This window comes from Microtus oregoni, unplaced genomic scaffold, assembly GCF_018167655.1.
Source record: "Microtus oregoni isolate MIOR12 unplaced genomic scaffold, Mior012 000020F_ref0000438, whole genome shotgun sequence".
In the NCBI taxonomy this organism is placed as follows: domain Eukaryota; kingdom Metazoa; phylum Chordata; class Mammalia; order Rodentia; family Cricetidae; genus Microtus; species Microtus oregoni.
The window spans coordinates 13,276,038-13,302,693 of record NW_024543079.1 but is presented as its reverse complement, the minus strand read 5'-3'; the positions used below and the strand labels follow the sequence as shown (position 1 = coordinate 13,302,693).

At 50.7% G+C, this 26,656-nt stretch overlaps 1 protein-coding gene across 3 annotated transcripts in view; it reads left to right on the top strand.

The window, feature by feature from the left end:
* The first annotated feature begins 9,212 nt into the window (after positions 1-9,212).
* The window catches only part of Epb41l1 (erythrocyte membrane protein band 4.1 like 1), a 120,672-nt gene continuing 103,228 nt past the window's right edge, over positions 9,213-26,656 (top strand). The window contains exons 1-2 of one of the 3 annotated variants that reach the window (XM_041670545.1): positions 9,308-9,452; positions 26,595-26,643. The gene's annotated coding sequence lies outside the window, so the exon portion shown is untranslated. Of the gene's footprint in view, positions 9,453-26,594; positions 26,644-26,656 lie in introns of all 3 variants that reach the window. The other 2 variants (XM_041670546.1, XM_041670544.1) reach the window with 2 other exon arrangements.

The following is a 26,656-nucleotide window of genomic DNA, read 5'->3' as shown; positions in this document are numbered from 1 at the left end:
GAAAGGTTCCTCGCTGGACTTGTGCTGTGTATGAGCTGTTCAGGATGCCAAGGTATAGAACCGAGAGAAGGTTTGCTGTTTGCTTGTTCATTTGTTGCTGGTAGTGCCGGGAACAGAGCCCAGGGCCTCACACATGCTGGTACATATCCTACCATGAGTCCCAGCTCCAGCCCTGCCCGAGTTTCCAGTCCAGGAGCAGAATAGCCATGTCAGAGAACTTTTTCCGCTCCCACAGAGACTGCCTCATGTCTGTAACTAGTGGGTGGAAGGGCTTATTGGACATCCATATTTCTGCTTCCGTGACTTTCTTGTTCATATTCTTTGTCCATTTGCTTAATATCAATTATGAGGAGTTCTCTGTACATTTTAGATTCTTGTCCTTTGTCAACCAAAAGCACGGCTAGTGGCTTCAGCTAGTGGCTCGACTTTCTGTCTCTTGCCCTCTTTTGATACCCAGAATTTCCGCCTTTAGTGTAGCTGACTATATAGTTCAAAAGAATTGAATCTGGAATTGCATTTGCATGTGTGAGTGCGCACATGTTCACACGACACGACACACATGTGGAAATCAAGGTTAACTTGCAGGAGCTGCTTCTCCTTCTACCATATGGGGTCCAGAGATTGAACTTAGGTCTTAAGGCCCTTGATGAGCTGTCTCACTGCCCCTGCCCCTCCTTTACGGGTCTTTGAAATAAGCCCTCATTCTGGAACTTATGCTGGTCTGGACCTTGCTATATAGCACACACATTGTTGGCACCCAGCTTCCGATCTTCCTGTCTGCACCTCTCAAATGCTGGGACATGTGCCCCATCACACTTCACTGGAAATGAGAAATACAGGAACTATCTCTCCTACCCACACACGCCCTGTTAGTCTGTGTCTGTGAAGAATGAAGACTGATATAATTTGTAATTGTTTTGGTGTCTTGTTGAAAATAATGCTTTACTCATCTTGGTGTCCTGAAGATAATGTACTGTTACTCCATTTAAAAGGTGTGTGTATGTCTGTGTCTGTTCATGAATGTCCGCTCGTGAGTGCAGCTGCCTTTAAGGTCCAGAGGTGGGCGCTAGAGACCCCAGCCTCATGCTGGGTATGAGCTGCTTGACAGAGGTATTGGGAGCTGAACTTTGGTGCTCTGTAAGCTCACTACACACTCAACCACCCAGCCATCTCTCCAGCCACAATTTTCCTGATACGTCTAAAAAGTTTAAAGTTTTACTTTCCAAATTTAGGTGTTTAGTACAACCGAGAGTTATGTTCACGCTACAAGGCAGGAAGCCAGTTTTATTTTTTTTCCAGATGAATAACCAATTGTTCAAAATTATTTTTAAAACAATCCATCTGTACTAGTTTTCCAGGGCTGACATAACAAATTAGTACCAACTTGGTGACTTAGAACAATTGAAATTTATTTTCCCACGGTCCAGGTGGTCAGCAGTGTCGGTTCTTTGAGGGACTCTGAAGGAGGAAGCACCTCTTGCCTCTCTCCCGGCTTCTGTTGGTGGCCACCATCTTGGCGTTCCTTGTCTTGTCTGTAGCTATGTCTCTTGAGTGTAGCCTCCATCTTCCCATTGTCGTCCGAGTGTCTTCATGTGTCCTTGGTTTTGGACTTGGTGTTTTGAGGTCCACTCTAGACCCAGATGTTTTGTTTGTTTCTGTTGTTGTTGTTAGGACAGTGAGAAATCACAGCTCTACTGACCTCCAACAGGCCTCAAACTAGCAGTTCCCCTGCCTCAGCCTGCTGAGTGTTGTGACATGCCCACACTGCCATACCCAAATTGGGACAAGCTATTCATGAATTCCTTACCTAACTGCATCTGCAAACCTCTATTTCTGTTTTGTTCTGTGGGCCTCGCTTTGTAGCCCAGGCTGGCCTGGAATTCACTGTGTATCCTACCACAGTGCTCTTGCTCTGTCCTCTCAAGTACTGAGATCCCAAGTGTGAATCACTGTGTCCAACTTCAACCCTATTTCTAACAAAGATAATGGCTTTAATTTTAAATTTTAAATTTGGGGGTGACACTACTCAATACACTGTTGTCACACCTTTACTTGTCTTTTGCAAATACCACTTCTGGTATTCATCAAACTTATGGGGGGCAGAATCACTATTTTATTTTCTTTAATTTGTATGTGTGTTTGTGTGTATGCACATGCACATACGTGTGCACAAACACACACATGGAGGTCAAGGGACAATTTTCTCTTCTTTTTCTTTTTGGTTGTTCTCTATAACTTTGGAGCCTGTCCTGGAACTAGAGATTTGCCTGCTTCTGCCTCCCAAGTGTTGGGATTAAAGGCCTGCGCTGCCACTGCCCAGCTTCAGGGGACAATTCTCAAGAGAATCTTCTCCCCTTTCACCTTGTTGAGGCAGGGTCTACCACTCTGTCCCCTGAGCTAGCTGTGTGCTCCAGCCTAGCAGTCTTCTGGGCTAGCTGGCCCTCAGGCTTCTAGGCGATTCTTCCGCCTCTGCCTCCCGTTTCCCTGCAGGAATGTGAGATCACAGATGATCACCACACATGTCTTTTTGTATGTTCTGCAGACAGAATTTAGGATTATCAGTCTTGTGCAGCAAGAGCTTTGCCGGCTAAGCCACCTTGCCCCTGCCCTGTTTTGTTTTTTGAGATAGGGTTTGTCTTACTATGGAGCCCAGATTGGCCTCCACCTCCAAATCTGCCTGCATTTGCTTCCTAAGTGTTGGCCTAGCAGCCAGAGTGCTCATTTTATATTAGGAAGCTCTGATGAAATGGTTATACATTTTTCATGTGCTAATCTTATTTGATACTTGCAATAATACTTTGAGGTCGATCCTTCTAAAACCACCCACATTGTTAGGGGATATACCTGTCAGCATTTGCCAGCTTATGATATATGATAGCAAGCATCCCCAAACCTTCAGTGGCTTACAGCAGTTTTCTTCTTTGAATCCACATCAGCAGCAGTGGGAGGCAGCTGTAGGTCATCGTTAGCTCTCTGTGTATCTTTTCACTCCTGGATGCAAAATCCAGGCACAGTTCCTATACAAGATGCACGGTTTCCGCTGGCAGAAAGAATTAGGAGTGAGACTTTACACTCAAACACGCATTGGCCTTCAGCTTTCCAGTTCCTATTTCACCGGCCAAAGAAATTCCTGTGGTCATGTGACATGGGCTGGGGAAGTGCACCCCTCCTGAAGGGTGCTCAAGCCCCAGGGCAGCTCCCTGGATCGTTTCAGCAATCCTCTCACTGGCAAAGAGGAAGGGCAAATGACGAAGAGCAATACTTGGATCATAGGGGCTGAGGAACCAGGCCAAACAGCTGGGAGGTGGTAGAGTCTGGATTCAAACTCTGTCTTCTAAGGCCATAGTGTGTGTGTATCGGGTCTCCACTGCCATATATGATGCGAACGTGTGCTGCTCAGCCTCTTTCCTTTTGTGTGTGCTGAACTTTCTGTTCCAGACGCCAGTCCACTCTCAGTTCTTCTGAGAGAATCCTGACACGAGTCCCACAGGCCTTTGTAAATGTATACAGTCAGCCCCTCAGATTGGTGGGGTCTGCACGTGCAGTCAGCCAAGCACAGATTAAAAGTCTCAGGAAAAGGGAGCTGGAGAGATGGCTTAGAGGTGAAGAACACTTGTTGCTCTTGCAGAGGACCCAGGTTTGATCCCCAGCACCCACAGGGTGGCTCACAACTGTATGTAACTCCAGTTCCAGGGCACCTGGATGTCCTCTTCTGACCTGCATGGGCACCAAGCACACACATGGTATACATACATATAAGTAGTCAAAAACACTCGTACACATTAGATAAATCAAAAACAAATTTAAAAATACTTTTTGTTTGTTTGTAGCCCTCGCTGTTCTGGAGCTCCATCTGTACAGGAGGCTACAGCCTTCAGCTCCTGTCTTCTCCTGCCCTATATTCCTCTCTCTGCCCAGCCATATCCCTTCCTATCTCCACCTCTCTAGTGTTGAGATTAAAGGTGTATGACTCCCAAGAACTGGGATTAAAGGTTTGAGCCACCATCACCTGGCTATTTCTCTTTGAGATTCCATCAATCTAGTGTAGCCCAGGGAGGCCCGAACTCACAGAGATCTGTCTGCCTCTGCTGGGATTAAAGGTGTGTGCCACCACTGTCTGGCTTCTATAGCTAACTAGAAGCTGGCTCCACGCTCTGATCCTCAGACAAGCTTTATTTGTTAGAGCACAAACAAAACATCACCACGAAGCATCGTAGTATAACAATTGTCTACATACAACTTACATTGTGTTGAGTATTGTAAATAACCTTGAAGTCGTGTATGGTTTATGTAAATGCTATGTCATTTTTATATAAAGGACTTGAACATCTACCATTTTGGTGCCCACAGTGGGATTTCCTAGACTCAAACCTTAACAGATCCAAAGGATATCAGTCTAAGTTTGTCCTTTCTCTTATCCTCTCTTAAGGGTGGGAATATGCTCTCCTTTGTCACGGGCGCCCTCGGCCCCTGATGGCTTGCTTACATGGTGCCCCTGGGTGGGTGAGGTGGACCGTTCTCGCGAGGATGACAGCACTGTCCTACTTTCTACCTCTCTAAACTGAGCTTAGCACCTTGTGCTTAGGTGACTCTGACAGGTCAGGACCGCATGACTCACCTCGTGAGCCTGCCACACTGTCATCAGCGGGCCCTGGGCAAGGCAGGGTGTGTGACTCGGAGAAGGGAAGCGGAAATAACTTTCGCCTTCCAGTGAGCTTTCCCTTCCCCCAGGAAAAAGATAGACAGTCCTTCCCTTAGGTTGGCTGGGCAATTTCCTCCTAGGAGGAAGAGGGGTCCCTGGAAGGACAGAATAAAGAGCTGAGAGGAGGACGAGCACCCACCATACCACGGAAAGCTTGGCTAAGTGGTCCAAAGGCTGCACTTACCCTCTGAGCATCCCTTTTCCCTGCTGAGAACTGGGGATCTTGTCTTGTTCTCCTTAGTTAGTTTTAAAACATTCAGTAGAGTGTTGGGTCTCTTCAGGAGTGCAGCCTTGAAATCACAGACTTCAGAGCTGACAGACCAAGAGGCTGCAGAAGATTTAGAATTTCTGCAAGCCACGGCATCCTCTTCTATAAAATGGAGATAATAATTAGAGCTATCTCCCAGGATGAGAAAATTATGTAGGTGCCTAGCATGCACCAAGGACTCAATAATGTTGGTTATTTCCAAACAAGATAATGGTGCTGATTATGTAAGGAACAACCAAGAAAGGCTCACTGGTGAAAAGAGGTCGGGGAGTAGTTGGGGGTAGACTGTGTGCTCTGACGTGCAACACCTCGGGGTTCAATCCTCCGAAGTGAAGGAAGAACAGAGGACAGAGTCAGCTGGTGGATTCCTTTAGTCAAGAATGGGGTGTGGCTTCCCGGAATGAGGAAGCCGTCCAGGAGGTGACCAGGCACACAGTACAAGATTTGAAGATCTGGTGGGGGAAGGGGGAGGGTTATGTTTGCTGACCCTTCGGAAAGCTCTGCGCCCTTGTTCCTCCTCCCTCCTACTTTTGTCATCTCCTCGTCTCCATCTCTTCTCTGGCGTCCCCAACAAGCTCGGTCACCAAACCCTATTGCGGCTTCTTTGAAATGATAATAACGATACTGAGTTGTTACTTTGACAATTATACAGCTCTTCTTCTATGCTATCCTAGTAACCAGTAACCTTTCATTCCCTGTCTTCGGTTCAAAGGATCCAGAGGTAGGAGGGGCCAGGGGATCACTCTGCATGCTGTGCTTGGAAAGACTGAAACCTGGGAGAACAGTCATCCACAGGCAAACAATAGGCTAGTGACAGAGGCAGGATTACAGGAACGCTGGTCCTAACTCCAGCCCAGGTCTCCTTTCAGGTCACACCTGATTTCCTGGGCTACTGCAGTCTCCCAAACGGATCCCCCCTAACTCTAGCCTCTTCCTGTGAACTTGTTCTGGTGTGGTAGTGCCCCCATCAGAGGTGAGTTCTATGGTCCTGCTGTGGTCCAGCCAGGGCAATGCTGACCACCCATGATGGTCTAGCAGGATGGCCCTGATCTGGACTTTCCCTACTATTAGAACTGGCTTGTTTCCACCTATCCTGCCTCTCAGTGAAGATGTGGTCTTTGAGTAGGGTATTGACAGGAAGTTGGTCAAAGTGACCCCTACCAAATTTGGGTTAGCTCTAAATACTAGAGAGGGTTTTCATTTCTTTGTTGGCCTTCTTCTTCGCCTAGTGCTGGAGAACAGAGCTCAGGGCTTCTCCCAACGCTAGACAGGTGCTCTACCCACTGAACTGCATCCCCAGCTCTACAGAGATCTTTATGGGGAACAGGACTCGTCCTCCTGGATGTCTATCCACGGGAGCCGAATGTAACTCCTTCAAACTCAAGTCAGTCAGGCAATCAGTAGGCAATGCTTCATCTGGCCCAGGTCTTGGGTGGACTAAGTGCAGATCCTTCCTTCAGAGGAACCCTGAGGGTTCATGTACACAGATAGTTTGTCTTGCTTAGTAGACATAAATGAAGTAATAGGGAACAGATCACATCCCCTTTCTGGGTGTCAGCCTACAGATGGCTGGAGAGAGCCACCACACCCTTTTCCAGGCCACTTACAGTACATTATATCACGTGATGTTCGGGTCCTCAACATTCTGGTCCCCTCCTTTAGACATTTGTCAGCATGACAGTGTTTCTTGAGCTAAGTCCTGGGGCCTAGCTAGGATCTCTCTAGGACAACAGGCAAAACTGCTTCGCCGCTGGTTTCAGTTGATAGAATACAGTCACACCTTGTCCTCCCCCACTCCCCATCTGCATCACTGAGCTGAAGGTCAAGTAAAAATCTTCAAAACTGTTCTTAATCTAGATTCTTCTATACTGTGTTTTGTGCACTTGGATCTCATGGAGACACTCTCTAGTTACCAGCCCCTCACATGGCCGTTAGGTTCCTTAGCCACCAACCACATCTCAACTGCTCAATAGCCACGGGGAGCTAGTGGCTACAGACAGCATGGTCATAGAACCTTTTCTCAGACAACTGTGGTATGAACCTAAGGACAGGACTTTATACTTACTCTGAGTGGCAGCTCATTTTGTTAGTTTCGGCTCAGTCTTTAAGCTGTTGAGGCCTTCTGGAATCTTCTACTGGTTTCCACAGTACATTCTGTGTGTGTGTGTATGTATGTGTGTCTCTTTCCTGTTGGAAGCAGCAAATCTGATTAGCAGTTTCTATCTCCTCAGCTTCACCTAAACCCACCGATAAAAGCCCTCTCCCAGAGCAGAGAGCATAGGAACCACACCCGTGCCGTCAAATAGTCCTATAATAAATTAGGTCTCTGAATCAGGGTCTGAGCTGGGTACCAGGCAACTGCAGCGAGACAGGAAACACGATAAGCAGAGTCCTGTGATGGTGGACACTGACTGGGTAGTTCAGTCACCTTCACCTCGCAATCCGTAATCTGGGCTGGCCTGATAGTTAAGTCTGGGAGTTCAAAGTCAGCTTCCAGGGTTCAGATCCTGGCTCTGCCGCTTTTCAGCTATGTAGTGATTTTGCGGTAATTTCTACTCTCTGGTGTAACTCTAGAGATCAAATGAGTTAATGCAAGTTTGACTTGCTTTGTTTTATTTTGTTTTGTTTTTTTGAGACAGGGTTTCTCTGTGTAGCCCTGGCTGTCCTGGAACTCACTTTGTAGACCACGCTGGCCTTGAGTTTACAGAGATCCGCCTGCCTCTGCCTCCTGAGTGCTGGGATTAAAGGCATGTGCCACCATTGCCTGACTAGGTTGACTCTTAAAACAAGGCCTGGAACATAAGTGTTTCGAATAAGCGAGTTGTTAGTCCCTGTGATAAACTTAATTTGCATCCTGGACTTTTTGAGGCTTGCTATGGAGGAAAACTGGGCAAGCTCTGCTCAGTCCTGTGTTGGGCACTTTGGTTTCCTTAGTTTATCAATGTCCTTGGAGGTCCACGCTGTGCCTCCCCCTCTGGACTTACCCAGTCAGCTGTTGGCTTCCAGTCTGCTCTTAGAAGCCTGTACTGATGGGGGAGGGGAGTTGGGTGGGAGTACAGCAAAGAACCAGAATCACTGGCCTTGGCTTTGACTCTGTGCTACCTGGAGCAGACCTAGGTGGATCACCGCTGCCTCTTGAGATATGGTTAGGGCCAAGTGAGGCAAGGTGGTGAAGGTGTTTGCATTTAGGAGTCTGTGCTCGTGTTGTCACCTGCGTCCTGACTTACAGTAAAACGCTGTAAGGTCTCACATTTACTTCTTTCTCGTTTCTTCCCTTCACAGTCTAATAAAGGAGGCTCAGGGTTCCTGGCCTTACTGAGGTCTGGCCCTTGCGGTGAGAATCCAAGTGCAGGAATTCCCTCAGTTTCTTGACTATGTCCAGGGGCACTGGTAGATGCCCTACCTTCTCGGGTGCTAGTCTCCGTTCACTGTTCTGGTTAGTTGCCCTTTTCTATGTTTGGCTTTAAGTGTGTTCGAAGCAGGACTTTTGGCAGGAGTCCGCTAAGGGCCAGGGAGGATATAATCCTAATTTAGGGAAGCGCTTTACTTTGGACATGCTTGGATCTGTGGGTCTTAGGGTCCCAGGGTCCCAGGGTCCCAGGACCAGGGGCTCGGCCCTTTCTGAGCTCCCAGAGAGTGCAAAGGGGCTGCCACCTGAGACTGGCTGGAAAGAGCTGCACGGCCCTTAGCAGCTTCGGTCGCTGAACAATAGGAGGGAGGCTGGGGGTTGGTGGGCGTCGGCCAGGTCCTCGCCAGAGGGAAAGGAGACCGGGTGGAGCTGCTGGGCCACCAGGTTAGCTCAGGCCACCGGCCTGAAAGCTGAGCGGGCTTGGTGCCGGCGGCGATTCTGGGGGAGGTGGGGTAGGGGCAAGCCTACCGGGCTGGGACCTGGAAGGAGAGAAGGCTCGGTGTGGTGTCTCCTCCTCCCGGTCCCGCTGCTCGCTCGGGCCTCTGAGCTCAACAGAGGCTCAGGTGGGCGCTTGGTCCACGTGGGGAAGCAAGCGTCGTGGGCTCGTGAGGCGCACCCCCCCTCCAAGCGCCCCTCCCTGGGACCGTACACGGCTGCTCCGGGGTAGCTGGGCTCTCGGGGCCAGTGGGTTGCGCTCGCGGCTCGCACGCCCTTCGGCCGCTGCCCGGCCGGGATCGCGTCCGCCTCCTCCCAGGGAGCCGCCGGGGCGGGGCAGAGGGGGAGAGGGGGTGTGCGGATCGGGCGGGGAGGGGGCTGAGCGCTGTGGGAGGGAGCGAAGGAAGAGCGAACGAGCGGGGCATTTCTGCGCAGCTTCTGAGCGCCTCGGAGCCCGCCAGGGCGGCCACTGAACGCTAGGATCGAGAGACAGACAGACAGACGGCTCCCGGAAGCCACGCCGCCACCGCCAGGTTAGCAGGGCGCGGAGACCGCGCAGGCTGTCGCTGCGTCCCGAGCCTCGAGTACTGGAGGACGTGCGTGGCCAGAGCCGCGAGCTTTGATTCGTGTTTTTGCGGGTACGTGTGTCGGGGTCCCGGTCTCGGGGTGTGCGTTGAGTGTGAACACGCGTGTATCTGTGGGTCGGTACAAGTGGTTGTTTGGCGTGTACGCGCGTGTGCATCTGTGTAAGGGTGTGCGCCTTGGGGCTGGGTGGTGTGCTAATCTGGGTGAGGGTCTATGTGTCTGCTTGTGCTTATCCGCGTATGTGCCCGGAGAGGGTGTGTCCCAATGTGTAGCAGTGTATACATCTGGATGAGGGTGTGTGTCTGTACCAATGGCTTCGCTTGTGGCTGAAGCCTATGGCGTGTGTGTGTGTGTGTGTGTATTTCTCTGTGTGCGCGCCAATGTGACTCCCCGTGTTTGTGTGTGTGTGCGCGCGTGTGATGGCGGGTGTGCACCCGCGTAGCCCCTGTGTGCGTGTGCTCGGCTTTGTCTCCGCACTGCCGGGAGGAAGGGGGTGGGGGCGGCGGCCGAGGCGCTGGCGTCGCCCGGAGCCCCGCACTAGCCGGGGAAGTGGGTGTCAACCGCGATGGGGGCGTCCTAGCTGAGTGGAGACTCCCTGCTGGCAGGTGGGCAGCCACGCCCAGGGTACTGGAGAGAGCCCTACTGACAGCAGAGCCTGGTTCTCGGTTGAGCTGGAGCGGAGGGCGTGGCCTGCCTGACTCCCGGGTGTGTGCTTGTGAGGGGTGGGGTGGGTGATTGGGTGTGAAGGAGTGGGTGTGTGCTAGCGTGGGTGTGGGGTGCTGATAGCAACAGCGACCTCTCGGGCTAGTGACCCAACGGCTCTGAGATTCGTTTCCTTGTGACAAGGGCCATCACCTAGGACCAGAGGCAGCCCAGCTTGGTCAGCTATACTTACACCCTTACCCTCTTACTGGGCAGAGCAGTAGCCTAGGTACCCTAAAAGGACTAGTAAGACTGATCACTGTCTTAAAGGGCCAGCGCCCCATTCCAAGGAATCCCCTCTCAGGAGGCCTCTGTACTTAGAGAGATGTGTCTGTACCTTTCCCCCCATGTACTGGGCACTGCATGCATGTCCAGTCTGTGTGCCTTCTCCCTGTGATAAGATAATTCTGCATTTATATGTGCATCTGTTTTGATCAGTTCTGGTATATTTGTTTTTATGTGTGTGGCTGTTTGTGTATTGGTGAGCTTGCATGTGGGGCTGTAAGAGAAGTGCCATTTTGCTGCTAACTGGAATAGAACCACCACCCCCATATTTGAAAAACAAGGTGAAAAGGAAGTTTGGGGATTTGGGCATTGGCTTCGCCGGTTTCAGCAACTGGTACTGAAATGTATGTAGGTAGGTTGGGCTTGACAAGGATCTAGAGAAGCAGTCTTCTGGAGGGAAGGAAAGAGAAGGGCCTGCAAGCTCGCTCAAACCTTCTCCTGGCTCTTCTTGGTAACTTCCCTCCTCCTTGCTGCTTGGCATGTGTATAAGGATAAGTGTGCAGGATTTGGAGTGGAAAGGGGGGAGCTGGGAGTGTAAAAGGAAGACAAGAGGATGGTGATGGGGGTGGGGGACAAAGGCAGATTTCTGCAACTCTTACACTGTTTTCCTGCCAAAGGCAGCAGAGGCATGGAAAGCTGGGGTTCATATCTCTTTCCCCGAATACACATCTCAGGAGATGTGCTGGGGCTGCCGTTCACAAACACTGCAGCGTGGTTCAGAGTCTACTTTTGACAACAGTCAAATGCTTTTTGTGTTGATTTGTATTAGGCTTCTTTTCTCTTAAAGACTCAACTTCCTGAGCCTCAGTTTCTCTGGTTAGATGGCTGGAGGAGGGCTCAGGGTTGGGGGGTTGAGGCTGGACTTTTCTCAGAGTGCTAGGCTGGTCTCATTACTACTAAGATTTAGGAATTCACTGTTCTTAAAAAAATTGTTACATTTTATATATATGGAGGGGGCAAAGGTCAGAGGATAACTTGCAAGATTCAGTTCTCTCCTTTTACTATGTGGGCCTCGGGGATTGAACTCAGGTCGTCAGGCTTGGTAGGAAATGCCTTTACCCACTGAGACATCTTGCCCGCCAGGAATTCACCCTTCTTGCCCCCAGAGAGCCTGGCTGTCTTCCCTATTCACTATCTGCCACTCTCCTCGTGAGAGCCTATGGCACTAAACCCAGGCGTGGTCAGCTTACCACCTGCAGCAGGGTTACCAGCTTCTTAGAAATGCAAATTTGGAGCCTCGTGGTAGACCTACACAACGCGAAAATCCGGGGACAGGGCCTAGCAATCTGTGTTTTAACAAATGCAAATTCTTCTGACCTGTTCTGCAGCTCAAGAAAGGAACCAGGAACTTCTAGGTTGAAACAAGGGCAAAGCCCCTCCTTTCTTCATTCCTCACGCGAGTACCTGATGTAGGCCCAAAGCCTACCTTAGTAGACTAGGGGTTCTGACTTCAAGTCCTGGGTCTTCCTTGGGATCTTAGACAATGACGCCTTTGCTGCCCAAAGCAAGATCTCATCCTGCAGCTTCCCCCTTCTGCTCGTTTCCCCAAACCTTACAATGACTTACAAAAAGGCAGGTAAAATCCAGTCCTTGCCCACTTGACTCTGGCTGGCATTTTGTGCATGCAGGTCCCTCTGACTAGCACACGGGTCCTCTGTCTTTTTGGGGGAGGGGGTGGGGCTTTGCCAGCTTCCTAGGTTAGGCGAGTATTTCCCTTCTTCCATTCTTAGAGCCCCTGTCTCTCCTAGGGCTTGAACTTGTTAGTTGTTTGCCTCCCTCTACTAGACTGTAAGTGCCATCTGGGCAGGGACTTGCTTGTTAATCTTCCTAGTGTCCCACATAGTGTCTGGCTTTTGATTTGTGTTTAATAAGTCTGTCAAATGAACTAATGTCTAAAATAGGAGGTGATATTAAATAATGACCTTTCTTAAGCTTCACCTTAAGCTTGGGTGTTGTACTATCCGAGCAGGATACGGATTGTTCTCAGACCTGCGTTTCCTGGCTCTCACTGTATGCCCCAAGCTGTGCTGGCTCTGCCTGGGGAAGGCAAGGGGAAGCTCTTGGGAGACACAGCCTAGCTTGTGTTCTGTGTCCTCCTGGAGTAGGATCCTATGATACTGTGCAGAGGAAGAGCAATGAATGAGGTATCTAAAGGTGCAGGGTGTGACTGGACACATCACTGTCTCTCCTTTGTGCGAGTCTTCTGCCATCTAGTGAAGGAGTGGGGATGAATGGTTTTAGGGTAGCAATCCTTCCTGACCAAGTGAGGGTTCGGCCCAAGACGCCCTAGGGGATGTCGAAAAGCGTGATTAGTGTGAACCCTGTACATTCCATGTTTTCTTCCTATTGAGTTGAGAATTGTCATCTTCTCACTTAAAGGAAATGCCGTGTGGCTTCTCTGGTACCAGTGTCACTAATCTTATGCATTGGGGCCACTGTTGTGTGAAATAAGGATTGAATGCACGAGACAGGATCCCAGTGCAACAGTTGGCCTGATACCTGAGATGGCTGGTGTGTGTGTGTGTGTGTGTGTGTGTGTGTGTGTGTGTGACTAATTGGTAGGGAACAGACAGACACATGGGACGAGGAGTGATTCATGTCGTAAGGGAAAAAATGGCTTTATCATGCCACTCAGAGCGGTCTAAAACTTAAAATGTATGGGCTGTGGTATCTGGAATTTTGCATTTAATATTTCCAAACCGTAGTTGATAACTGAATGAGCTAAGGAGGGGCTGACACGGTCACGGACACTGGCACTGGAGTCCTCCAGGCTTTGCCTTATACTCTTCACCTGTAAAACGAACCAATAGAAGTCTCTGTTTCACGGGGTTGCTTTGAGAATGAGAGGAGAAAACACATATGGAACGCTCAGCACAATGTGGGCACACATTTGGTAAATGTTAGCTGTTATTACTGTTATGGCTACCGCAGTTTGGGTCAAACCTGCTTGAATGCCTAAGTGTGGGGCCCTGGGCCTATAGAAAGAAAACCGAATACAGCCGGCAGATACCAAAGCTGCCATAGCACAAGGACAGCGTGCGAGGTGGGGAGGTGGCTGCCTAGGGAGGAAAAGGCTTTATGGGAGACGAAGAGATGGTGTTTGTTGGGCCGGTGTGTGCAAAGGCAGTGTGGCTTTTTATCCCAGAGAGTTTCACGTGGTAGGGACAGAGTGAGTGACTGCAGAATCGGAGTGGCAGAATGGCTCCAGATCTGTGGAAGAGCATGGCCTCGTCTTGCTGGGGTGGGGATTGGGAAAGAGACCAGGAAGGATTTGCATTTCAAAAGCAGCTCTCCAGGTGGTGGGAGATGCTGACTTTGGATAGAGGAGGAGGATTGTTGATCAGGATTGGGTCAGGGTCCAGCCTGATAAACTCAAGGGGAGCCAGCTGTGTGTGTGTGTGTGTGTCTGTGTGTGTGTGTGACTTCTCTTGGACTTCGCGATTGTCTTAACTGGAGAGCCAGCTGTGTGTGTGTGTGTGTGTGTGTGTGTGTGTGTGTGACTTCTCTTGGACTTCGCGATTGTCTTAACTGGAGAGCCAGCTGTGTGTGTGTGTGTGTGTGTGTGTGTGTGTGTGTGTGACTTCTCTTGGACTTCGCGATTGTCTTAACTGGAGAGTGGGCTCCTGGAATCCAGACCTGTAGACTCTGCTACATGTGTTACCTTCCTGAGGCCCCAGGCCAGGGAGCTCACAGCCACAGATCTATATTCTTTCTGTCCTGGAGGTGGGAAGCCCACCGTCCACAGTTATCCAGGTGGTACTTTCCACTTCTGGAAGTCTCCCTGTTCTGCACTGGCTTCTGGAGAAGGCCAGCTGTGGTGCCTTGGATGTGCTGCCCGGTCTGTCTCTGTCACCAACGACTTTCTCCCTGTCTGCAGCTCCTTGCCTAATCCCCTGCATTCTCATTTTAATTGAACTAATCTATCTGCAAAGACCCTATTTCCAAATAAGGTCATATTCTGAGGTTCTGCTTAGATAAGATGGGAAAGGGTGGGTGTCACTACTCAATCTACAGTAGACAGAAGACAGGAAAGAGCAGAGGCCTTAGAGTCCTCAAGCTCAGATCCAGATTTAGGCTCTAAACAGAGTGGCCGTGAGCCATAGGTAGGGTGGGTCAGTTACGTTTTTCTCGGTCTTAGTTTTTTCAGCTATGAAATGAGGACATCAATTCCTACAGTATGTTATAGAGGCAAGAGTGACCAGGATGAAGATATGAGCACATTAATTGGGGTGCTGCACAGTAGGCACTCAGTTATTACTTCCTCTGAGGCTCCCCCTTTTTCTGCCCTGAGTAGCTGAGAAAATATTTAACCTTGCTACATTTCAGATGTGAAAAATTATCTTCTAGAGTCTAGAATTGGTCTAGAATCGTCTAGACCAAGCTTGCCAGATTCCAAATCCCAGGAGATAATGAGAAAGCTCTTTGTGAATTGCTTAAGGGTTTGTTGTTGTGATTTTTAATCATAACCTTCATCATCATAATAACCCTTGGCCATTGCCACATCCATTGCTCCTCCACAGAGCCCAGCCCAGCCCACTCTTCTCCCAGGAGGGCCTATTCTCCCTTACATAGAGGCTTTGCCTGTGAAGTGTTACCAGGCTCAAAGTTGGGGAAGCCCCCGGACACGATTCTCCTTGACCCGGGGAGGGAAACTTAGGCTAAGAGAGAAGTGACACCCCAAAGCGTCAGTGGCAATTGGGATACCTTCTCTGTGGTTCCTGTTTTCCCCAGCTGCAGCTCCCATCTCAGAAGCAGTTTAGGGCATGTAGATGCCTAGAGGGGGACCTAGACAGAGGTCAGGGTTCAGCTGGGATGGTCAGCATCAAGGAAGAGGGCTCAGGAACTGGAGAGACAAATCAGCCGGTGAGAGTGCTTGCTGGACTTGCCGAGGACCCAGTTTCCATTCCCAACACCCAGTAGGTGGCTCCTAGCTGTAACTCTATTCCCCAGAGATCCAGCACCCTCTTCTGGCTTTATTGGCCACCAGGCACACACATGGTAGGCGCACATACAGGGAGGCATATACTCATACAGACAAATCTCTAAAAAGAAAGGAAAGAGGTCCTTAGGGCTGAAGTGAGCCAGCAGTACCTGTGTGGCTGACCTGGCAGGCTGTTTTATTACCAGCCTGGCAGTGGCTGCCACTCTGTGTGCTCCAGTGGGCGGAGAGAAGGCTTCTGCAGCAGTGTGGAGAGCCAATGGTACCCCATTGGCAGGCCTGTGCTTCCCTGCAGACTGGGTCCTTGTGATCCTTGCCTTGGGAAGGCCCAGGAAAGGAGTGAGGGGAGAGGATTTATCCTCTCTTGGCAGCTTCTGAGAAATCATCTTTCTTTTCCACCTCACTCTTCTCTCTTCCTTCCTCCTCTTGTTCCCTCTCACTCTCTCCATCTTGCCGCTCTGCCTTCCTTGAGATTGTAGGTCTAAAGATAAAGTCAGAGTCCGCAGAGCCACTTCAGCTGACTGATTTGGGGCTAGGGAGGATTAGAAAGCCTGGGGCTGTCAGAGACTTGGAAATCGAGGTTGTCAGTTACTGGCTTCTGCTTCACATCAGGTGCGGTGCTGAGCTTCCTGGGGCTTCTGACTCTTAATCCTTGCCACCACTACCCAGGGACACAGACTACAATCCCTGCCGTGTTAGAGGAGGCTAAATAACATGCCCAGGGCATACCTGGTGCTCAGCCAGCAAAAGGCCCATCTGGGATTCAAATCGTAGTCTGGCCAAAGCCCACAGTTATTTTTGAGTCTTTCTTGGGGCTAGTGAGACCATTTAGGGGTCCATAGAGGTATATACAGCTGATCACATTCTATGAGCAAATTCTTCATTCTAAGCACAGAGACTTCAAGACAGGACTTCTGCCTCGAAGCCTGTGCTCTACCACAGTGTTGGGGACTACAGGCCCCAGAACTAGCCACGACTGCGTCCACCGTGTTCTGAGAAGCTGCCCATCTCTGGGAGAGATATGGCATCAGAGGAAGGACAAGACAGATTTGAAGGTTCTTTTGATTTTATCTATTACTTATGTATTTAATTTTGAGACAGGGTCTCACTATGTGGCCTTGTTTGTCCTGGAACTTGTTATAGAAGTTGGCATCAGACTCACAGAGATCCTCCTGCCTCTGCCTCCTGAGTGCTGGCATTAAAGGCCTGGGCCACCACACCTGGTTTCCTTGGCTTTTTTCCTAGTTGTTTCCCCACTAACCACCTTAGTTTCCCATAGATGATGTTGAGTCTTCTGGTTAAAGCAACTTATTGTCCGCAAGCCATAGATAGTCGTCTGCTCAGAAGGGGCTTGGGGGCTTAAGGGTCCCCCGGCTGGCTTAATGATGGCCGGAACTCTGGAGGAAGTGGGCAGGGAAGCAGAGGTCAGAGCCAGGAACCCCAGAGTCCCCTGTAGTAGAAGAGGGAAGGCTGCATGCTGGAGCAGAGCATTCTGGGCTTATTCCAAGTACAGCCAGGAGTCCAGACTCCCACACTGGCCAGCTCTGCACCTCACAGTGTCACCGTAGGCACTGGGCAGCTATGGTCTTACGCTGGGTACCCACTCCCACCCTTGCCCATTGACTATCAGCTGGGTAGCCCGGCCCAGCTCAGCCACCCACCTGCTTGCCTGAGCTTGACCAAGGAGTTCTACAGCTTCTAGCCACAGAGGCCTCTCCACAGGCAAGGAAGCAGAAACTGAGTATGTATAATCAATCATTCAAGGGACAGTCTCATGCCCCTAAGTCCTAGGGTCCCCAAATATCAGGATTTTTAGACATTGTTCTTGCTAGAACAACTCAGGAGGGCTGGTTTAGCCACCTTCCATGATTCACATCAGAGCGATCTGTAAACTCCTGGAGCAGCAGGCATATTTTTTTCACGGTCCCAGGGAGGGCGGATTGGATGACGAGACAATTTACCTGCATTTTCTAAGTCTTTGTGTCCCCACAAAAGTTTAGGACAGCCTCTTCAGTTTGTTTGCTTGTTTGTTTTGTTTCTGAGACAGGGTTTCTCTGTGTGTCTCTGGCTGTCTTGGAACTCACTCTGTAGACCAGGCTAGCCTCGAACTCAGAGATCCGCCTGCCTCTGCCTCCCATTAAAGACATGTGCCGCTATGCCCAGCGCCTCTTCAGCATGTTTATTATTGTTGTTTGTTTTTAAGACAGATTCTCACTCTTAGCCAAGGCTGACCTGGAACTTGTGTCTTTCCCCTGCCTCAGCCTCCCATGTGGAGGGGCTCAGGAGGAGGGGGAGCAGCAAGCTTCTTTTTGCCAAGAATAATAATTTGCAGGACTGATGGCTCTTGATGCCACTGAGAGCACAGGGTGGGGAATTGGGAAGTGGGACTGGGAGGAGAGCTCTAGTGGGAGGTAATGGGAAGCCAGTGAGGGTTGCTTAGAAGTGGCCCTAGGTGTCCAGCTCTTCTCTATGTGGGCTGGCGCTAAGGATGCCATGAAGTGGTCTTCAGTTCTGGGCCTTTGCAGGGCTGTCTCTGTACCTGGCCAGGGTCAGGATGTGAACCCCAGTCTGTCTGAGTGCAAAGTGAATAGGGACCCCAGAAATGTCAAGATCTTTAAAGATCAGAAAATTGACAGAGTAGAAAATATGCCTGCCTGACTCCCCCACCCCTCCATAGGATAACAGGCATGAACCGCTATGCTCAGCTTCAGGACTTTTAAGGTCTAGAGAAGGGCCAACAGGAAGCTGTCAGTGGGGCCATGTGGAGCGAGTGTTCCTAGCTAGGATCTTGGGTACACTGCTGACTAGTTTTGCTATGAAGGTGCCAAGTGACTGTGGATCAGTCCCTTGCTTATTCTGAATCTAGTTTTCCCATATAAAGTGGGGGTTCATCAAGATAATATCAAGGTTTCATGGGCCTTGATCTGGGGTTCTGGAAGGCATGTCTCCTGCTGCCCAGTCGGTCTCCTTTCGTGCCTCTGTATCACCTCCTCTGGTGACCTGTCCTCAGCATCCATCTCCTGAGATTCTGGACAGAGCCTGGATTCAGGTTCCTCCTGTCCCCTCCCACGTGTCAAACCACATGCCCGGGCCCGCAGGTCCCAGCTCGTTCTCTTCCACCATGCCCACTCGCTAGAAGTGCGGCAGATGCCTGCGAGTCTGGGGGAAGTTCAAGGTGGTTTCTCTGCAGGTCTGTCTGGATACTGGTGCCAAGCGGAGCGCAGGAAGAACTCACGGGCCACGACCCATGCTCGCCTAGATCAGTCTTTGCCCGTGTTCCTCTGTTTCCCCCCGCCAAGAAGGGCAGCTTTGCCTTTCCAAATCCCTGTCAGACTCCTGCACACCTTTTTCAAGTTTCTGCTCACGTGCCAGCCTCTAGCCCACAAAGCCTCACGAGCCCTCCTCCACCTCACAGTGAGATTCTCCTTACCTCCTCTACATTCCCACAGTGCCTTAGCTATTCCCTTCCGGGGACGGGGGACGGGTTCTGCTGCACCTTAGCTTTATCTGAGAGCTGTCTGATCTCTTTTCTACCGAGGTCTCATCCTCTGCTCCCCAGCCTCCTGCACAGAGCAGGTACTTACTCCAGTCCTGAAAGTTTTATTGGCCGAGAGCTGCCTCCAGCTTTGAGCTAGGCTGGTTTCTCTGGAACCCCTGTGGCCCACATCAATCACTGGAGGCCACAACTTCTCACGTAGCTCCACCTTTATTTGTGGGTTGGAGAAAGGCCAAGCAGGGCAGTAGCTAAGAACTTAAATTCCACTCCTGATGCTTCCATTTGCTGGCTGTGACTTCCTCTCAGCAAGCCCTGATTTTTCTCAGGTTAAAACAAAGGGATAAGGCTGGGCTTGGTGGTGCACACCTGTAATTCTAGCACTAGGCAGACCGAGGCAGGAGGATTGTGAGTTTGAAGCCAACATGGGCTGTATAGAAGTGCTGTCTCAGTCCCTGCTTCCCCCCAACAAAACAAAACAAAATCATCAAGCCAAATCAAAGAGGTCGGGATGGCAAATACATTGGGGTGTGGAGAGCTGACTGTAGCCCTGTGTTGGGGTGTGGAGAGCTAACTGGAGCCCCGTGTTGGGGTGTGGAGAGCTAACTGGAGCCCCGTGTTGGGGTGTGGAGAGCTAACTGGAGCCCCGTGTTGGGGTGTGGAGAGCTAACTGGAGCCCCGTGTAAAGTGCCCAGAGAACACGGCGGAGCATAAGTGGCCAATACACAGGTATAATCCGTTATTTTTAAATTAATGATGATTGCTTCAGTAAATAAAGGACTTTCTCATAGCCAGAGTGAAGTCTTTCAACAGTTCTGAGGTTTTCAGGGTCTTAGGTCACTGGGGGCCAGTGAGACTCTCACGTAAGGAGCTAGCTTCCAGCCGAGAGGTGTCTGAGTGAACAAAGCGGTGGGCTGTGAGGAACAGAGGTGCCGCTAGGCTGGAAGGGCATGAGCTAGGAGAGTGATAGGAGTCTAGAGACAGCTGCTTCCTGTGCAGCATGGGGGTGTGGAGAGGGGGTGTGTTTATATGCAGGAAAGAGCAGAGTGGAAACACAGCCCCAGAGTCTCCCTGTGGAGGGGCCCAGGAGGAGGGGGAGCAGCAAGCTTCTTTTTGCCAAGAATAATAATTTGCAGGACTGATGGCTCTTGATGCCACTGAGAGCACAGGGTGGGAATGGGAGCTTGGGAAGTGGGACTGGGAGGGGAGCTCTAGTGGGAGGTAATGGGAAGCCAGTGAGAGTTACTTAGAAGTGGCCCTAGGTGTCCAGCTCTTCTCTATGTGGGCTGGCGCTAAGGATGCCGTGAAGTGGTCTTCAGTTCTGGGCCTTTGCAGGGCTGTCTCTGTACCTGGCCAGGGTCAGGATGTGAACCCTGGTCTGTCTGAGTGTAAAGTGAACATTGACCCCAGAAATGTCAAGATCTCTAAAGATCAGAAAACTGGCAGAGGAAAAGATCTGCCCATCCCTACCCCCTTTCCTTCCCCCCTTAGACAGAGGGAACAGAGGCTCACTACCTAAGAGCCTTGTGGGAATTTGCTTCTGAGCCTGTGGTGGGCTGTGGATCTAGGTCTGTGTTAGGGTTTGGGAGAAGGGTGAGGTGGGTGCCAGGGAATCCAAGGGTCGGAGATGCTAATCCCGTCTCAGGTTGGCAGCCATCTGTTGCCAGGGGTGTGGGATCCAGGTGAGTGGGATGTGCGCGGGCTGGAGCGTTCACTGTTCCAAGTCTTCCTTCTGGAAAAGGAGAATGGGCTGGGTAGGTGGGAGCTGGAGGCCTGTTGAGATGTGGGGGAAGCCAGAGGGTGGCCCGAGATGAATGAGGAGGCTGTTGCCAAGCAGCCAGAGACTGGGGAAAACTGCAGAGCCGCTCTCGCTGTGGGGCTGGCCCTGACCAGCCTGTGCCGTGGTGGGGTCTCGCCTGTGCCACTCAGAAATTAGAGCTCCCAAGGTCGTGGTAGGACGATTAGATCAGGAGTGGCTTTCAGGGCTGGAGACTTCCAAGCCGTGTTCCTGGCGTGCCCTTCCTGGCTGTTGTCCTAGCTTTTGTGCTGTCAAAAGGGTCTAGCAGTCCCAGGCTAAGACAGTCCTTCCCCATCTCTTCTGTGAGTCTGCCCACCTACCTAGGCCTGTTTTATTCCAGTTTACCTCAACTCTTTATTTGCTTGTTAAAAATATTGTTGACTAGCCACCTACTATGCATCAGCATTGCCTCTGATTTGGAGGAGGGAACTTATGCCCGCCCCACTTTGCCTCTTCTTAGCCTCCAGTCTTTTAAGTCCCCTTGCCTTCAGGTAGGACTTTTTGCTGGATTTATCTTCAGGTGAACTGAAAGCAAATCAGAGTTAATTGTTAAACCTAATGGCTGCTGAGTTTCACCCTGCTGTGCTGGCTGGAGGGGGCTATGCTGGCCTTGTCCCCCACCCCCCCCCCCCAGAGGGGTGGAACCACCCAGGTTTTTCTGGTCTATACCTGTTACCTCTTCCCTACTATGAGGTGGGGGAGCTCTCCTTCCTAGGGGGGCAGCCTACCACTTGGACCCTCTCCCCTGCCTCCACAGAGGTGAGCCTGGGACGAGTCCGTATGAATCCTGGCCCTGGTCCAAGGCTCTCTGCTTGAGTGCTCTTGGGAAGGCTGGGGAATTCCAGGGTGCTAGCCCAGGGGACCCAGAATGCAGACAGTTGGTATACTGTACCCTCCTTGCCTGCTGTGGTCTTTGATGAGGAGAGACAAGGAAGAAGTGACAGTGGCCCAAACCCTCCGTACTATGAGTCCATAGGAACTCCACTGACAGTTGCAGGGCCCTGCTCACCACCGCCCGCCCCCAGCCTTTCACTGGGTTTCTTGTTCATGTCCTTCCTCCCTCTATACTTTAGGCACAGGCCCTTTAGCATAGGGCAAAGGCTTATTTCTTCTGTAGAAGCCGAGCCTGAGGCAGGCCCTGTCAATGCTGGTGACCTTCGGCAAACGGACACCTCTCTGAGCTATGTTGTCATCCTCTGAACTCTGGTCCCTCCATCACCAACACTGTGGCTGTAACAGGCAGCAGAGGTGGATATTAACATTGGCCTCAGCAGGGGGTGTAAAATGAGTAGCTACGGCTCTTTTCTGACTTGGCTGTTCCTCTGAAGCTTAGCTCTGGGCCGGACCCAAGGAGACCACCACCTACACCCCAAGGACCCGCTGTGGAGTGCTCGCTCCAGCAGAGTGGCTGCTGAGCCTTCCAGATGTGACTGGTGAGGCCAAAGAACTGACTCTAAATTCTGTTGATAATTTCATTTTAATCAATTAGACATTTAAAGCAATATTCCATTTAGTTGTAGACAAACTTCTATGAATATTTGGGAAATAAGATTTGTCAATGCGTTGTTTTTTTTTTTAATTTTAAAAACTAAATATTGGGGGCTGGCAAGATGGTTCAGAGGTTAAAAGCACTGACTGCTGGTTGCTCTCCCAGCAACCACATGGAGGCTGACAACCATGAGATCTGGTGTATACATGCGGACAGATCATTGTATACTCCTGTGGGAGAATGCTCTTGAACCCTGTAAAGATCTGTCACTTGTATTGATTTAATAAAATGATGATTGGCCAGGAAAGGGTTTATTTGGCTTACACTTCCACATCACTCTTCATCATGGGATGAATTCAAAACAGGAACTCAAACAGGGCAGGAACCTAGAGACAGGAACTGATGTGGAGGCCATGGATGGGTGCTGTTTACTGGCTTGCTCCCCATGGCTTGCTCAGCCTGATATGTTACAGAATCTAGGACCACCAGCCCGAGGATGACATCATCCACAATGGGCTGGGCCCTGCCCCATCAATCACTAATGCCCCTCCCCCATCAATCACTAATCAAGAAAATGTTCTACAGGCTTGCTACCGCATGATCTTATAGAGACACTTTATTATTTGTTTATTTATCTGATTTTTGGCTTTTCGAGACAGATTTTCTCCGTGTTAACAGCAACCTTGGCTGTCCTAGAACTTACTTTGTAGACCAGGCTGTCCTGGAACTCTGATCGCACAGAGATCCGCCTACTGGGGTTAAAGGCAGGTGTCACCAAGCCCTATTGTGGACGCACTTTCTTATTTGAGGTTCTTTCCTTTCAGATAACTCCAGCTTGTGTTAAGTTGACATAAAACTGCCTGGCACTGTTGCTCCTCCTGCCTCAGGCTCCTCAGTTAGCTAAGATGGCAGGCCCCTGTCACTGTGCTAGCCTTAGGTCAGGTCATCCTTCTACTGGACAGTGTGGTTATAGCCAGTGTTGAATTGGACATATTTGAACAACACTACAAGGCTCTGGAAAGACTAGCTGTCTGAGGGACTCTGGGGAGACAGCAGGCCTGATATTCCTTATCTCACCCCCAAACCCAGAGGAATGCTTCTTGGTGAGACATCACCCTGGATCATCCCATAGCCTCCAGGCTACCAGTGCTGCTCATTTTGGCCCTGCCACTTGCTCTGCGTGATACTGGGCCCCTTACATCTGTCAGTGAGACTGATGGCACTGGCAAAGTCATTCCAGGAAGCGGCTAGCACGCCTGATTCAGACTGGCAGTGACTGCTCTTTCCTCTTTGGATGCTGCTACCACTGAGTGGGTTTGATTGTGCCACATGTTTGGGTGAGAAGTGGACCAGAGGGATGCATGGGAGCTGGGATGGGGAACTGGGGATGCTTTGTGTGGTACCTTCATCAGTTGCTTCCCTTCGGGGACCTCTTTGGATCTCCTTTTATGCCAGGGATCAGGTAAGGATAAGTGTCCATTTTGCAGATGAGGAAAATAGAGGCCTTTCCAAGGAAAAATTTGTAGCTATATAAACAGTGCACAAGTACAGGACTTTCCAATCCTCTGTTGGTGATGTTGGGGCCGGTGTTAGCAAGGCCTCTTTTCTGTAGGTTGCTATAGGAGACAGGGGCAGCTGAGGAATGGTATTGTTCATCTCCTGTAGCAGGACAGGGTTATCTCAGTTTGCTTGCCATTGCTCTGATAGAAACCATGACCAAAGCAACTTGGAGAGGAAAGGGTTTATTTGGCTCACACATCCCAGGTCACAGTTCATCCCTGAGTGAAGTCAGGGCAGGAGCTGAAGCAGAAACCATGGCAGAACACTGTCTCCTTCTGCCTGCTTTCCTATACAACCCAGGACCACCAGCCCAGGGGTGGCACTGCCTACAGTGTGTTAGGTCTTCCTAATCACTAATCAACACCCCCCCACCAGATTGCCTACAGGAAAATATGATAGAGACAATTCCTTAATTGAATTCCCTCTTCCCAGATGACCCTAGCTTGTATCAAGTTATCAAAAAGCCAATTAGCAGAGTGTCTGTTTGTGTTTGGTGTGTGTGTGTGTGTGTGTGTGTGTGTGTGTGCATATGCATGTGTTTGCCTGTATTTGGAGGCCAGCAGATAGGCTGTGCTGGTATTCTGCAGGTGCCACCCTCTCTTTCAGCCCCATCCCGCACCCCCAGCCAGGGTCTCATTATATAGCTTTGGCTATCTTGGCTCTGCTATATAGAATGGGCTGTTCTTGAACTTCCGGTGATCTTCCTGCCTCTGCCTCCTGAATGTTGTGATTACAGGCTCGTATCACCCCTCCTGGCTCTGAGAGAGTCCTGACAGTGTTCACTGTAGCTGTGTTGTTCTGGAGCTGGAGATACAGAGGAGGAAGGGTGCAGGGAAGAGAGGGTGGAGGTGCAGGAAGGCAGGCTGAAATCACACAGAAAGATGGTGGCCAGTTGGTGAGTCTGTTTGTTTAGATCCAGCCCTCTGCTCAGCCCTGGCAGGACTGTGGCCTCCTCTCCTGTCCTGTCCCCAGAGAGAGCTTCTGAGAAAGAGGCTTTTGTCCACCAACTCCTTCTCTTTTCTTCTTAAGTGGGTTGCACATGCGAGTGCCTTGGGGTGCATGCGCATGTGGGTGCTGTGGGGCGCATGGCATGCAGCACACACACACACACTGCCACTGCTACCTGATGTCATCCCTACCCATTCCACGTCCTAAAACCAGAGCTTTTCTGTAGCAATCTCCTTTCTGGATAGACCACAGGCTTTCTCGCCAAGGAGGCCCTAGTCAAAGTCCTCTCCCGCGGTGAGTTTCCCTCTGATCTTAGGCAGGTCATTTGGAATTGTTTCAGCCTCACTTTCCTTATCCAAAAAGAAACAATGAAGACAATGTACTGATAGCCAGGCAGTGATGGCGCACACCTTTGATCCCAGCACTCGGGAGGCAGAGATAGGCAGATCTTTGTGAGTTCGAGACCAGCCTGGCCTGCAGAGTGAGTTCCAGGACAGCCAGGGCTACACAGAGAAACCCTGTCTTGAAAAAACAAATAGTACACAGACATCCTAGTAGTTAAGATCCTGGGTCCAAGGCCCATGTTGTAGGGTACACCTTTAGGCTTGATTCTGGGGAAGAAGAGGCAGTCTGTGAGTTCAAGGCCAGCCTGGTCTGTACAGTGAGTGCCAGCCTAGCCAGGGCAAATTGAGAGATAACTAACTCAAAGAAGGAGTAGGAGAAGAAGCAGCAGCAGCAGCAGCACCATTCCCACCCCCTCCCATCCCTGCCCTCCCACCATCACCCCCACCCCCCTTCCCCCACACCATCTATGTCCTGTGGTGATATTTTGTGCTCTAACAAATAAAGCTTGCCCGAGGATCAGAGTGTTGAGTCAGCCACTAGTTAGCCACAGAGGCCAGGCAGTGATGGCTCATACTTTTAATCCCAGTACTTGGGAGTAACAAGCTTTTAATTCCAGTCAGACTGGGAGGTGGAGACAAGAAAGGATATGGCTGGGCAGAGAGAGGAATACAAGGTGGGAGGAGGCAGGACCTCAAGGCGTTCAGTCTGAGGATGTGTAGAGACGGTGGCTTTGGGGGTGGGGTGGGCAATTGTCCCAGCTCTGCCCCTCACTACTATGGTCTTCAGTGTGTCAGCTCACTCCCTGGAGTGCAGGATGTTCATGTTATACAGAGTCCCATTAGAGAGGCTGGACCTCTCCATAGGATCGTCCTAATCCTGTTGGTTCTAGACGCTGATGCAACCGCTCACACCTCTATATTAGGAGGGAAGTGACTTGCCCAGGCCACAGAACAAGCCAGGCCTGTGTGACTCCAGAGCCCAAGTTCACAAACCATTGTCTGTTTTCTTCCTGATCATCTGATCGTCATGTCCCTTATGAGACAGAATCATGGAGGTTGGTGCTCTGAGTGCATGAGGACTCCGGTCTCTCCTCCCGACTACACTGCCCATTGTGGACCAGGCCAGGCTTGCCATCAAACTCAAAGAGGAAGCAAAGGGGCTTAAAACCTCCATGAACAGAGTGCCAGTGTTAGAAAGGCTCCGAGAGATGCCTAAGCCCAGCCACACTGTGTCACAAATGGGGAGACGGAGGCAGAACAGTCAGGTGGAAACAGTGATGGGGGTGCTTTTCCCTGGGTGCTGGAAACCTCTGGGCTGCTGTGGAAGAAAGCCCTGAGGAGAAGGCCCTCCTGTCTGTCCCCAGGGCACTTTGTTTTCTCTCTGGCTGCTCAGCCCAGGCTCCTTCCTCCTCATTAATTGTCCCACGGTTAGTTCTGACTTCTTTCCTTTCCTTTCTCAGGCCTGTGGATTCATCCTCAGAGTAGCTTCCAGGGCTCTGCAGACTCCCCTCCTGCCCTCCGGCTCTGTGTGGCTCTTGGGCCTTTCTGTTTAACAGGTTCCACAACTTCCCAGGTTTCTTGGACCCTCCTGTGCCAGCCTCACATGCCAAGGGGCTAACACTCTCTTCTCATTCCAGGTGCCTGGTGTAGGAGGCCTTCCCCAGGGAGCCAGTGTACAGAGGAGGGGTGAGTGTCCCAG